General features: G+C 41.1%; 1 pseudogene; it reads left to right on the top strand.

Moving 5' to 3' along the window:
* Positions 1 to 1,954: 1,954 nt before the first annotated feature.
* LOC123239262 overlaps positions 1,955 to 13,614 on the top strand; it is a 174,521-nt pseudogene continuing 162,861 nt past the window's right edge.

A 13,614-nucleotide genomic window follows, 5' to 3' on the forward strand; every position in this document is an offset into this window, starting at 1 on the left:
CATAGATATAGATGACTCCTCCAAATTATAAGGATAATTTCAGATCTGGCCAATCTCTCCTTTATATTGTACATCAGTAGCACTCTTTTTTTTTTTTTCTTTTAAACCTTTATCTCTCATCTTGGAGTCAATACTGTGTTTTGGTTCGAAGGCAGAAGAGTGGTAAGTGTAGGCAATGGGGGTCAAGTGACTTGCCCAGGGTCACACAGCTGGGAAGTGTCTGAGGCCAGATTTGAACCTAGGACCTCCTAGTCTCTAGGCCTGGCTCTCAATCCACTGAGCTACGCAGGTGCCACCACTCTTAACTCCTTATCTTCACTCTAATTCTTTGAAGCTTCTAGAGTTTTACCTGTATCTTTTTTTTTTTTTTTTTTTTTGCTTTTTTTTTTTATTTTTTTATTTTTAAACCCTTAACTTCTGTGTATTGACTTTATAGGTGGAAGATTGGTAAGGGTAGGCAATGGGGGTCAAGTGACTTGCCCAGGGTCACACAGCTGGGAAGTGGCTGAGGCCGGATTTGAACCTAGGACCTCCTGTCTCTAGGCCTGGCTCTCACTCCACTGAGCTACCCAGCTGCCCCCTACCTGTATCTTTAAATCTTTTCTTTCTTATAAACAAAGTGACATTTTTTCTTATGAATAAGCTCAGGAGAAACACAAATTAATTAAATATTGCTTGTTTAATTGAATAAAGGAACTCTCCCTTCTCCATCATAATCACTTTTATTTTTGTATTACGAAGCATAATTTAAAAATATATGCCATATACAAATGGAAGCAATCATAAAGCAAAACATTTTCACTGGAAAGAGTCCTAAACTCAAGATCTGAATGTAACAACAGACAAGAATCCTTCACTTGACTAAAAACCAACCCAGATCACTCAGTCAAGTCCAGCAGATCAGATTTGATTTCAGTCATGCAGAAAACAAACTAGAACTTTTCTGTTGCTTTGTTCTCTTTTAAGGCATCCTGTAGAACTCTCTTCCCTCCAGAATATACAGCACTTGAAAGATTCTCACAAACTCTTCTCAGATTTTTGTTTAGAACATGTAACTTATAAGTTCTAGTAAGAAAGAATTTTTACCTCGCTCTCTCTTTCCTCCTCCCCAGATCCACACACCTCACAGATAGAACACAGACTTGCTCCATGATTTCATAGGAAGATTCATTATGTGGTGAAAATTTATTAGCTGAGACCCAAAAAAGTGAAACAGAGTCTAGCCTATTTATTGAGAGAGGGGCTGCTCTTCTAATGAAGTCAGACTCCTGTCAGGAACCAAAGACCCTGAGCCTTGTGAGGGGCCTCCTTATATACCCACAATCTTGTTGCTAAAGATACGCTTTTTCAAGTTGCTCAAAAAAAATCAAATCTTCCTAAGCATCAAGTATGCCTAAGCATCAGGTAGAGACAACAGAAATTCTAAAAAGATGTGAAATAGATTGTGTACTAAAAATACATGGGTGTGTTTGAATACCAGTTTCACACAATACAACATTGGGTGGGGGAGCAAAGCTATACCAGCTGTGTGATTTACTTAAAAAAATGATTTATTTTCGAAAATTGAAGGTCTATGATCACAAAATAAGTAAATTAGTAAAAACTGGTGATACTAATGTAATTTTGAGGGAGTTAGGGGAGGTCGTAGTCACAATTCATAGTTAATCGCTCCTGGTCTTTTTTCTAATGATATCTGTTTTCTCAACTGAACTCCACTGAGCTCTTAAAGACTGTGGTTTCAAGTGTGGACTCTGACCCTCATAAAGGGTTAGGGTTAGGGTTAGGGTTAGGGTTAGGGGCCAGACCTTCTCTGTGCTTTGGTTTCCTCCTGTAATAGATGAGAGTTATTAATCCTGACGTGTATTTCAGGCCTATGTGCTATGACTTTTGATGATTTAGGAGGTGGTGACATTCAAGGATGTGGCTGTGGACTTCACCCAGGAGGAGTGGCGCCTCTTGGCCCCTCCCCAGAAGGAGCTGTACAAAGAAGTGGTGCTGGAGAATGCCTGGAACCTGCTCTCTGTGGGTGAGGACAATTCTCCCTGGTAAATGAGTCTGCGATCCAGTAATATATCTTTGTTAATAGTAGGCAACATTTCAACTATTTCTGAGTTATAAGAAAGGGAAAAATGCTAGTTTCCTGAGTCCAAGAAACGGGGACTTCCTGCTGCCTAGTTTTCCTATAAAATAACTTGGCATTGTGTAATAGGAACTTGGAGGTTTCCTTTGGTGCTCCTGAAACTGTCTCTTTATCAAGTCTAGGGAGCTTCAGATCAGAAGATCAGAAATTAAAATAATGTTCAAGAATCTCAGACATGGACCTAATCTCAAACATTATTTGGACTCACCTTTACCTGAACCTGAATTTGGTCTCCCAAAAAAATCTCTGAAAACTGTTCAGGCAGGTTTTCCTTATAACTTTTTCATCTTTAGAATGGATCTAGTATTTGGAATATTTTTCTCTACAATCAGCATAAAGATTTAGCTCTGTTATAAGGAATTTCTTAATTTCACTCTGTCTCAGGAGCAGAAAGTTCTAGATTAGAAGAAGTTATATACATTTTACTCTGTCTCTTTAAGAGCAGAAGTCTTCTCAAAATTACTCCGTTTCTTTAAGAGGCTGACAAGAAAAACTAAAGGGAGTGAGTTCTGGGTTCCATCTTCTCTGGCTGTCTCAGAGAACAGAAGTGCTGTTGGGCTCTCTGTCCAGAGATCTGAAGGCTTGTGTAAATTGGAAGTTGAGAAAAACGGATTTAAGGAGGTTAAGGGAAGGCAAAAACTTATTGCGTTAATTTAGGATGAGATAGAGAAATTATATCTTTAGTCAGTGAGAGTAGCTTTATGTAGGCCTGCTCTGTCAGGGAAGAAGAAGCTGCAAAGAGAGCAGTTAGATTATAGGGTTTTATTAGAACTTTAGTATAGGGTTTTTAAAAGATTTATAGGCATAAATTACTATATTAGAGCTCTATTCTCCATTTTCCTACCTCCATTTCCTATCCCTTTTTCTCCTTAGAATAAACATTGTTGGTGGTGTTTCAAACTGCTTCTGGCCTTCTATCCACTGCCTACAAAATAGTTTTACCTATACAGCTTAAGAATATTCTTAACAGCTCATAGGTCCTAGGTGTCCCTCGTAGAGCAGATTTGTCCTTAATCTTCCTTCCTAATTGCCCTAAACTTCCAGCACAGCTGATAAGAAATAGAAGGAAGGAAATAAACATTTATAATGACCTTGTCTCGGCCAGGTGCTTTGCCAGGGTTTTTTTTTTTTTTTTTTTAATATTATGTCACTTCTTCCCACACAATTATCCCCATTTTCAGTTGGGGAAATAGTGATTAGATTAAGTGGCTTGTCATGAGGCATAGACTTTGTTATTGTTTGTGGCCAGATTTAAACTGATATCTTGTTGACTGGAACCTCAGGTCTCTATCCACTGCACTTCTAACTGCCTCTCATTTTGCAATATTGGCAAACTATGGAATGAGTCCATCCTTCTACAAAGGAAATGCACCAGAAACAAATTTTCTAATTCCAAATTGGTTTCATGATCTTCTCCCTCCTCTCTCCCAAAATAAATGCTGTGGAAGCTGTTGTTCAGGAGTCCTTATAAGCATCCTGTTTATATTCCTCAGTCATTTTCAGGAATAATGTTCTAGCTGAGAATTGGAACCAATGAGGATTTGTTGAATAATGTGTTATTTGGAATTTGGGGGGTTCTTTTGAGATTTCTTTGGGATTCATTTGAGTTTTAAATATTTAGATATATGACAAACTTCCTGTGGATGTTTAGGGGACTTGGAAACTACATTTCTCATGATTCTTCTTATAATGCTGGTAGACAGGAAGTGTGATTACGTAAAAGAACAGTATAAGACTCCTGAGGTGATTGGAGGTGCTCTCTTTGGTACAAGGGAGCCAGTTGGGCAGAAATCATGGCAGAGGATTTGAATTAAATAATAGCAGGCGAGTGGTCTTCTTTATTTTTCCAACATGGCCTTAATTAAAATGTTAATAATTCTTTTAATATCCATCTATATCCATTTTAATCATAACAGTTTGACAGTCACTCAGTAGAAAAGGCAGAAACTCCCCAATTGAGAAGTACGCAAAATTTATATAAGTTTTGGGGATTTAGGAGCATTTGGGCTGTCTTGGAAATTTTTATCCCACTGCTCTGATATAGACAATTTCGGTAAATAAAGTAAAAAAGCCAAATTTCTCCAAGTCAAGGTAGAATTTTATTGTTGATTAGAAGAGGGCCAAGTCTCCCAGATAAACATGGAATCTCAAACGTTACATAGTTGGACCCCAGCGAGAGACAAATGCACAGCCTCAGAGACCTGGTTTATACACAAAGTGAATATTTCCAAACAAGGCTGATAACTTATATCTTAAGACACAGCATCCTGTAGATCTTTTTTAGAAACTGTTTCCCAACTCCACAGCTGATTGGTGAGTTCCTTTAGGAAAACCACAAGACAATTCCTTTATTAAGAAATACTGATGACCATTTCCTCAGGGCTCCTCTGATCGAGTTGGGAATGATGGTTATTTCCAGAATGGGAGGGTTGTGCATTGTTGCTCCATATCAGGCCATGATGCATCATTTCAGGACCTGGAACTCATACGGTCAGCATCTCTTAGAAGCAGTGTTATGCTTTAGTTTGAGATCTTTATAAAAATCATGAATTCTACTCCTTGTAATTAAGATTATAATGGAATTATACTAATCACTTTAGAATCACAATATTGATTATCTTAAACTTATCACTATCACTAAAATCCAATCAAGGGATTTTTCTTCCAGACATTATCCCTCCTCTGATCCAAAGAAAAGAGCTCTTCCAGCAGGATCCTTTATGATCTAAAACCAGAGCAAGGTTCTATAGGATAATGCCAAAAGGCACACTTCTGTAAGTACATGGGAGATTGAGCGTCCATTCGTTAGCTTCAATAACAGTATATGATCCCACCGTTAACACAATCTTGCAGCATTTGGGTATTGGGACGTCTTCCTTCTTCTAACATGATAGATCTGTCCCATCCACCGCTTTGGTAGACCCTATCCATCAAGTTAGTCTCTATGTAAGTCACCATCCATTTCTTGACTAGCTGAATCTGTGAACTTCTTGTGGAACCAATACAGCAGGGACCCAAGGCAGCGCCGTCATAGAAAAAACCCACTATGCATCCCCAGGTGATCCCTTGTTCAAAAATCTCGTCTGCGGCGCGATAAAAAGACCTCCTCGCACAGTCGAAATCAATCGGTGTGTCGTTACGGAAGGGTTCGTAGTGATCTCCAGCAGAAGGCATGGCCAAATGGAGAGGCTCTAGTGAGGGTCCAGCTGCAAAGAAGTTCTCTTGTGGACCCAAGAAGTCATCCTAACCTTTCTGTTTAAGTTTGTAGCTCACAAAATCAGCCACAAGAGCAGGGACAGCAGGAGGTACTGGTGTTGCCATTGTGAGGTCACTTGCTAATGTTCATAAGAGCAATAATAGACATTTAATTTATATATATATATATATATTCAAAGCGAAAAAGGGCCATGAGGAAGTGAGTGACAATGATGACCATCAAGGAGAGACTGAAGACAGGGGTGTCTTTTGAGTATCCTCACAGGAGGCCTCCTGACAGCTACACCCCATGGGACATCCTACCTTTTCCCAAACCCATCCCATAGATTAGACATGTATCTGACTTTAAAAGCACTAGGTAATCAATGTTGTCATCTTTCCAGAGAAATAGATTCGGATACAGGATCAGGAAGTGCAGAGCTAAAAGATACAGTTCCCGTAGTGGGTTGATTTGTCTCAGGAGTCATCACATCCCCAGTCCAAGATATCTGTAGAATGTTTCTAAGGGAAAGGACAAAGTCCATAGAATTCCAACAATATTCGATTTGAGTTCAAATAATACAGTCGGTACTCCTTTGGGACCTGCAAAATAGACCAGGATGACATATACCAGGCTCACACTTAGGACAACCAACCTCATCAGGAAGTTCCAGATGATCCCTTTCCAGGATTTAAGACAACAAGAGTAAACTCAACATAGTTAGAGCCCAAGTGCTCTAGAGAGTGGTTGGTTCTTTCCCTACGATGGTCTGTACTTCCTGAAAGTTGTGGACTCTGCATGATGTATTGCCCTCCTCAAATAGGAATGGCAAAATGGACTAGCAGGTTTTAGCCGAATCTAGGGTGAATCTGACAGGAGCACTATGTACATGCAGAGTGGAATTCTGTTTGGAGGAGGTGTTGGTCATTGATGAATTCAGTCTAAGGGAAGTGTTTGTTGTGGCTGAACTTTGCTTGTCTAATTTTTCATTTTCCACTTTCCATTTCCACCTATTATCCCTCCTCATAAGACTAGTGGACTCGTCTACCTGTCAGGAGGCAGTGTCTGCGTGGACATTATAGAAGATGGGCCGTGACAGCTAGATCTATACCATTTGGTTGGGAAGTAGAATAGGCCTGAGCATGAAAGGAACAGCTAATTCCTGTCTGGCTGTGTGTATATTCTTCGTGATTGTCAACAGTGATCACCCATTGAGCAAAGGAATTGTCTGTGATCTCAAAACAGTAAAAAGGATAGTTCCTGCGTCTGACATTTTAACAAAGAATGGCAAGGAAAAACGGGGTGGTCCAATAAGACAGATGACTCTTAGCGTACTCCTGGTATGTCTGATTACACAAGAAGGGTAGAACAGTAGCAATAGAAAAATCGGTCCTAAAAAAAGGACTCGGGAACTCGATTTTCTTAGACTGAAAACAGAGGCAAACTGGCATCCTTTGGAGGGCATCTGATCAATCGTAGGCTAATAAAACAACCATGGGGAGTTACTGATGAAGTGAGGTAGTAGGAAAAGTTTCCCACAGGGGTACCACATTAAGTTAGGGGGGAAGAAACGAGCAGAAAGAAGAGTGACACTCGACATTTTCTACGATGGCCACAGTTATGCAAAGGTTCATGTGGAAGGATTTAAGGTGTCGCATTTCTTTATGGTGATCTTCTCATTTATTTGCTAACAGAGTCACTTCATTTCTAGGGAGCCTCTTCTCTGAAAATGTGTAGGAAGCTACAGGGCGTTAGTTAGGAAAAAGCACAAGCTTGAGTCAGAGCTCCAGATGCCGCTCCCCTCCTCTTGTGCATATACGGAGTGAGAGGCTTAGAATATTAGGAAGCCAGAGGGCGGGTGCAGTCATGAGTGCCTTTGCTAACTCCCTCCGAACCAGGAGCTGTTTTGGTTCCATTCTCCAGAGGCTCAGTGAGAGGCTTAACAATTTCCCATAGGCTGGTATCCCAGGCCACCAATAACTTGCTGCATCTGATATAGTCTGTGCCTGCTTCTTGGGCTTAGGGATGGATAGGTTCTGCAAGCCCAAACCCTCTTTGGTGAAATAGTTCTTTTTCCTGGTGATAAGATAAAACTCAAATATCCTACTTGTGCCATACATCACCGTACCTTGTTCTTCAAAATCTCCTGTTCCTTTTGAGTGAGTTCTGGAACCAGATGACAGCCATCTTGAAAACAGGTTTCCTGGTCTGATGAAGCTAGTAGCAAGTCATCTGCGTATTGAACTAAAGTAGAGCTTTTAAAAGTGATGGTAAACAAATCTCGCTGTAGAATCTGGGAGGACACAGTTGTTGAATTGCCAAATCTCTGTATAAGCCTTATAATGGTATATTAATGACCAGGCCAGGAACATGCAAACAGGCATTGAAATTCTGGGCTAATAGGAATAAAATGGAAGGCAGCACACAGATCAAAAACCGAAAAGCAGGGAGCGTCACGAGGAATAGAGGACGCAGTAGTTACGGGGTTAAACACAACAAGGTGGAGAGGAACCACGAAGCTATTACTTGCTCTCAAATCCTGAACAGATCAACATATACACATATTTTGGCTTACCTTCAGTGTCAGTTTACATTTTTTAACTGGAAGCGTAGAAGTATTAGCTTCCGATCTGCATGGAACAACAATTCCTTGTTTAATCAGTGACTGAATTATGGGAGCAATTCCTGTAATTGCTTCTTTAGATAGAGGATACTGAGGCACAGATGGTGGTTCCTCTCCTCTAGTAACAGTAGAGATTGACATAGCTGATTTTAACAACACATCAGTAGAGAAAGTTGTCCAAATCTCTTGAAGTAAGGAATAGGAATAGGAAAATCAGGAAAATCATCATCCTTCTGAAGAGACCTCAGGCAAGTCCTCAATACAGTATTCACTTAAACATTTACAAAAACAGGAGTGAACAAATTTTCCTCATGTGCATTCGATACAAGATTGTTATCAAACATACAAAGAATGACAATATTTCGTTTACACATTAAATCTCCAATAAGAATGCATTATTATAAAGGGACCAATGTTCACTTCTGGACGTGATCTTAACCAGCTATTTCAACTTTATCCTTAGGAATAATTTTAAGAACAGAGAGTGAAACTTTTGTGTTCGTTAAACAAGTAATCTTCACCACTCCGATATACAAATCCTCTTAGGGAAGGGGAGAGGCTAGAACAGACAGATTGAGCAAAACAGTAACGACAGTTTCAGAATCATTCTTGGCATCCGGAAAGCCTTTCTTGTGAGTCCCGAAGCCTGCCTCCAAACTGCCCCTCCCTCACCCCATCATGATGGAGAGGCCTCTTCCATTTGGGGGGATCAACATCTCTGGTCTAAAAATTCTAATCCCTGTATTTGAGTTTCCAATTCTGAATTTGTGGATTCTCACCTCCAATTTGGAGCTAATTTTGGTTTTTCAGCCAAGTAGTTACACTTCTGTTCCTAAAGTTCTCATCTGCTAAATCCTTCTCCTAGGACACACTCTTTCCGCCTAAAAGCACTATGCTGTAGGCAACTATCTTTCTTGAAGCAGAGCCTGGCTTAGAAGCAGCTTCTCTACCTTTCTCTTCATCTTTCCCTTCAAACACATACAAAGTCATGGCCTTCCGTTCACCTGTTGGCTTCTTATGCCAGTCTGGACAGTACTTGGCTTACAAAGGCCGCATTGATTACTGCCATCCCTAGAGTTAATAGGATCTAGCCTAGCAAACCTTTTAGCACCCTTACACGGCCTGTCATAAACTTCCTTACATTCCCCTTATTAAGTTATTCCTGGCATCAGCTAAACTTTCGTCACAATTCACTATGGCCTGATCAAGAATAGTAGAAAGAGAGATTGGTTCCTTTTGGGGCTTATCAATAGTCGAAGAAATCAATCCCTTGATTGCCTGATCAATTTCTGGATCGGGGATTCAAATAGTCCAAGTTCTTTACTCAGTCTGCACACTCCACTTGATTCTAAGCAGGATCCTAAGAAGTTTTCACTTCCCACTTTAGATCTTGACAGCATTCCCAGAAACTGGCCACTTTCCCAGGCATTTGGCCAGCTTCCCAGTTTTGGACATTGTGCTTCTCCCTCCCAGTTTCAGACTAGTAAGAAGGAGGGGGCAAAAGGGAGTTTGAAATCCTGTTTTCAAAATTAGGCAAATTAGGGGGAAAAAATTCTCAAAAATCAATTTTCTTCACCTCTTCTGCCTGCTCCATTAACTTTTTTTTATTTAATTTTTTTTTTATTTTAAACCCTTAACTTCTGTGTATTGACTTATAGGTGGAAGAGTGGTCAGGGTGGGCCATGGGGGTCAAGTGACTTGCCCAGGGTCACACAGCTGGGAAGTGTCTGAGGCCGGATTTGAACCTAGGACCTCCCGTCTGTAGGCCTGGCTCTCCATCCACTGAGCTACCCAGCTGCCCCCTCCATTAACTTTTTAATCACTTTAACTAGATGTTTCCATTACTCTAAACTTTCAAGTTGTTTCCAATTTTCCAGTTTCTTTAAGAAGGTTTAATTTAGAGTCCACAAATTTGGCCAGAAGTTCTTAAGGGCTTTTCAAACCAAAGAAAACATTTAATAGATAATAGATTTGTCCTTATCCTTTCCTTTTTCAATAGGCAGTTTTCCATTATTTCAAGCTTTTAAAAATCTTTCTAGGGCACTGATGGGCAAACTACGGCCCGTGGGCCAGCTATGGCCCCCTGAAATGTTCTAAGGCAGCTCTTTCGAAGTTCCTTTGTATTGTATCCTACTCATTGCATTCATCAGATCAGGAATAATGTCGCACAAGCAGGATAGAACGTTTCCTTTCCTTTGGCCCTTCTTTAAAAAGTTTGCCCATCACTGGGTCCGGGGGGAACCTTCTGGAATTGGTCCCCTTGAAAGTCTAGAGCCCATATATGGGAGGGGTCCCTCCCTTCAGGGTCACAAAGCTTGTCAAGAAGAAACGTTCGCCCTTCGTGTGCCCTAGACCCTGTGTGACACATGAAGCTTCTCAGGAACACCCAAACAGGAAGTTAAGCTGAAAAGCCTTTGCAAAGTTTTTTTTTGTCGAAGAGCCCAGCACGACTATGACTGGCCCCCTTGGGAGTTCCAGATTCTCTCATGGCATTCCACAATACACTAAATTGCCTAAAAAAAAAAACAAAAAAGAAACTACCACTGTGAGTGAGAACTTTACAATCCAAGATGAAAGTCCCCCCGGCAGAGACCTAGCCAGTGACCCTCTCTGGCCACTGAATCCAGCCCTTAACTCATCTTCCCCAAAACTTCTTTCCCAAGCATAGGTCACACACAATTTTTAAACGTGAACCAATTAAGAAAACAAAAACACCACATTAGTCGTTCAAGGAGCCTGCTCTCCCTTCACTAAAAACTCAGAAGTCTCAGTTACCAGAGAACAGAACAGTTAAGCAAGCAACCCAGAGAGATACTCTTAATTTTTCTATACCAATTCATGTATCATTTAGCTCAGAAATACATAAACATTAATAACCTTCATTAATAACCTAAATATTTAAGGAAAAAAGCTTTCAAGTTTCTCTATTTCGCACGCTCCTAACTTATAACAAACTTTAGTCTAATGGAAGGAAATGGAAAATAATTCTGGGAATATCTCCAAGTCTGCAGCCTTGAAGAATTCCCGATTTCTTACCTGACTTGGATCACAGGGTCCTTGTGGAGTAGAGGAGCTGTTACCTAGCCTGCTGAGAAGTAGCCTTTCTTCACACCGAAAAGAAATGGGAGAAAAAAATAGATCCTATAGGCGCTCTTTTGGAGATCAATATTTTCTGTACGAAGGAGGGACCCCCCCTCCCCCAGAGGTGACAGAGCTGTCACCCTAGTCCCACCAGAGTTGCCATAACTGTTGTGGAAATTTTTATCCCACTGCTCTGATATAGATAATTTAGGTAAATAAAGTCAAAAAGCCAAATTTCTCCCAAGTCAAGGGAGAATTTTAGAGTTGATTGGAAGAGGGCCAAGTCTCCCAGATAAACATGGAATCTCACATGTTACATAGTTGGGCCCCGGTGAGAGACAAATGCATGGCCGAAGAGACCTGGTTTATACACAAAGTGAATATTTCCAAACAAGGTTGATAACTTATATCTTAAGACACAGCATCCTGCAGATCTTTTTTAGAAACTGTTACCCAACTGCACAGCTGATTGGTGAGTTCCTTTAGGAAAACCACAAGACAATTCTCTTATTAAGAAAGACTGATGACCATTATCTCAGGCTCATCTGATCTGGTGGGCGGATGGTTATTTCTAAATAGGAAAGGGTGAGCATTCTTGCACCGTATCAGGCCATGATGCAGCATTTCAGGACCTGGAACTCATAGGGTCAGCATCTCATGACAGAAGGGAAATATGACTTAGGGAGGGTTTGGAAGCCCCTTAGAAGCAGTGTTATGCTTTAGTTTGAGATCTTTATAAGAATCATGAATTCTACTCCTTGTAATTAAGATTATAATGAAATTATACTAATCACTTTAGAATCACAATATTGATTATCTTAAACCTATGCTATCAGTAAAATCCAATCAAGTATAAGGGGGTAGGGGTCTTTCTTCCTAACAGGGTGATAAGACAAGAGCTGATCCCTCAAGGTTGTTAAAATCATTATCTGGAACAAGATGTATGCCACCTTGAATGGCAGGGCTGGAAGTTGAGAGTTTCAGAATGTTCCCAGGGACCCTGAACCAGGGGCAAGAATCGGTTGGCCCCACCCTATAAATACCCACAAGGAACAACAGTTGGGAGCTCTGATTTGAGCAGGCTTCCTTGGAGCAAGAACTTGGGACTTGAGAGTGGTAAAGGATGGAAAGAGTAGGCCTAAAACTGTAACCTGTACCTGACTGAGAGAGAGCTAGTGATCAATCAACACCATTGATAGTAGAGCTGAGAGAGTATATAGATCATCAATCAACATCAACACCAATAGCCTTCCCTAATCTCTGGCGTGGCAGTGGCCAGGTTGGGTCAGAGTTAGTGAGAGGGTGAAGACCTCCAGTTTCTGCAAACCTGGCAATCTCCAGTCTTGATCAGCAATTAGTTTAGTAGCCAATCAATAGCAATAGGGTTCCCACATCCTCAATCCTGTTACCTTGTTTGGCTTTCCCCATTAATAAGTTAATATAGTGATTTACCAACAAGTACCTTCCTGAGTGGTTATTCTACCAAAGCCCTTGGGAAGGGAGATCAATATGCAGTCAGATAACAATGTTTCCAATACCCAATCAATAGCCTATCAACAGCTAATCCAACTTCAGGTTGGGGTCTAGAGAGATTAATCATCTCTCTAATCTCTCAAGGGTCCCTAACCTGAGCAACTGTTAGAAGGAAGTAACTGACAGGCTTATTCAGTCAAGCTCAGTGATTCCCAAAGTGGGTGCCACCTTCCCCTGGTGGGTGCTGCAGCTATCCAGGGGGGCGGTGATGACCACAGGTGCATTTATCTTTCCTATTAATTGCTATTAAAATTTTTAAAATAATTTCCAGGGGGCTAAGTAATATTTTTTCTGGAAAGGGGGCGGAAGGCCAAAAAAGTTTGGGAACAGCTGCTCTAGCTTGTCAGGGAGGAGAGGCATAGATTACATCCATAGCTATTGTGAGGGAGGGTGGGCTTCCTCACCAACTATAGCCAGCTTAGGCCTGGGGCACCTGATCCCTCCTCCATTCAGACTATCTCTGAGATCTATATACAATCCATCTCCAAGATCCAGAAGAGGAAATATATAAAGGATATATACAAAGATATATATTATCATCAAGATCATATATACCTCTCATTCCTTTTTAACAAGGTCCCTTTGACTGGGGCTTCAGATTGATCCAGAACAATAACTCTTTTACCCAGCTTGTGCTTAGGAGTTCCTGCCAGAATTGAACCCAGCAGGGTGGGCAGTGGGCAGAGGATTTGGCTGTTGCTCATTACAGGTCCCACAGCAGGAAAACATGGCACATCCTGTCCTGGGTTCCTTGCATTACCAATGCTATGAGGTGAGGGCAGGCTCATCTGCTAATCCCGTGGAGGGATTCTCTAAGTGGAGTGACTGGATTCACGTGTCTTTCCCTAAAGATAAATTTCTCTCCTTCTTCCTCCCTAACTGATTCCCCATGCCCAGGGCTTGCAGTTTCCAGAGAAGACGTGATCTCTTATTTTGAGCAAAGGGAAGCCCCGTGGATGCGAGAGCAAGAAGACCTGAGAAACTGCTCCCCAGGTGAGTGAGCCATGTGAAGAGTGAATCCAATTCTCTTTGTCTATCAAT

Source organism: Gracilinanus agilis, chromosome 3 (assembly GCF_016433145.1).
Source record: "Gracilinanus agilis isolate LMUSP501 chromosome 3, AgileGrace, whole genome shotgun sequence".
Classification (NCBI taxonomy): domain Eukaryota; kingdom Metazoa; phylum Chordata; class Mammalia; order Didelphimorphia; family Didelphidae; genus Gracilinanus; species Gracilinanus agilis.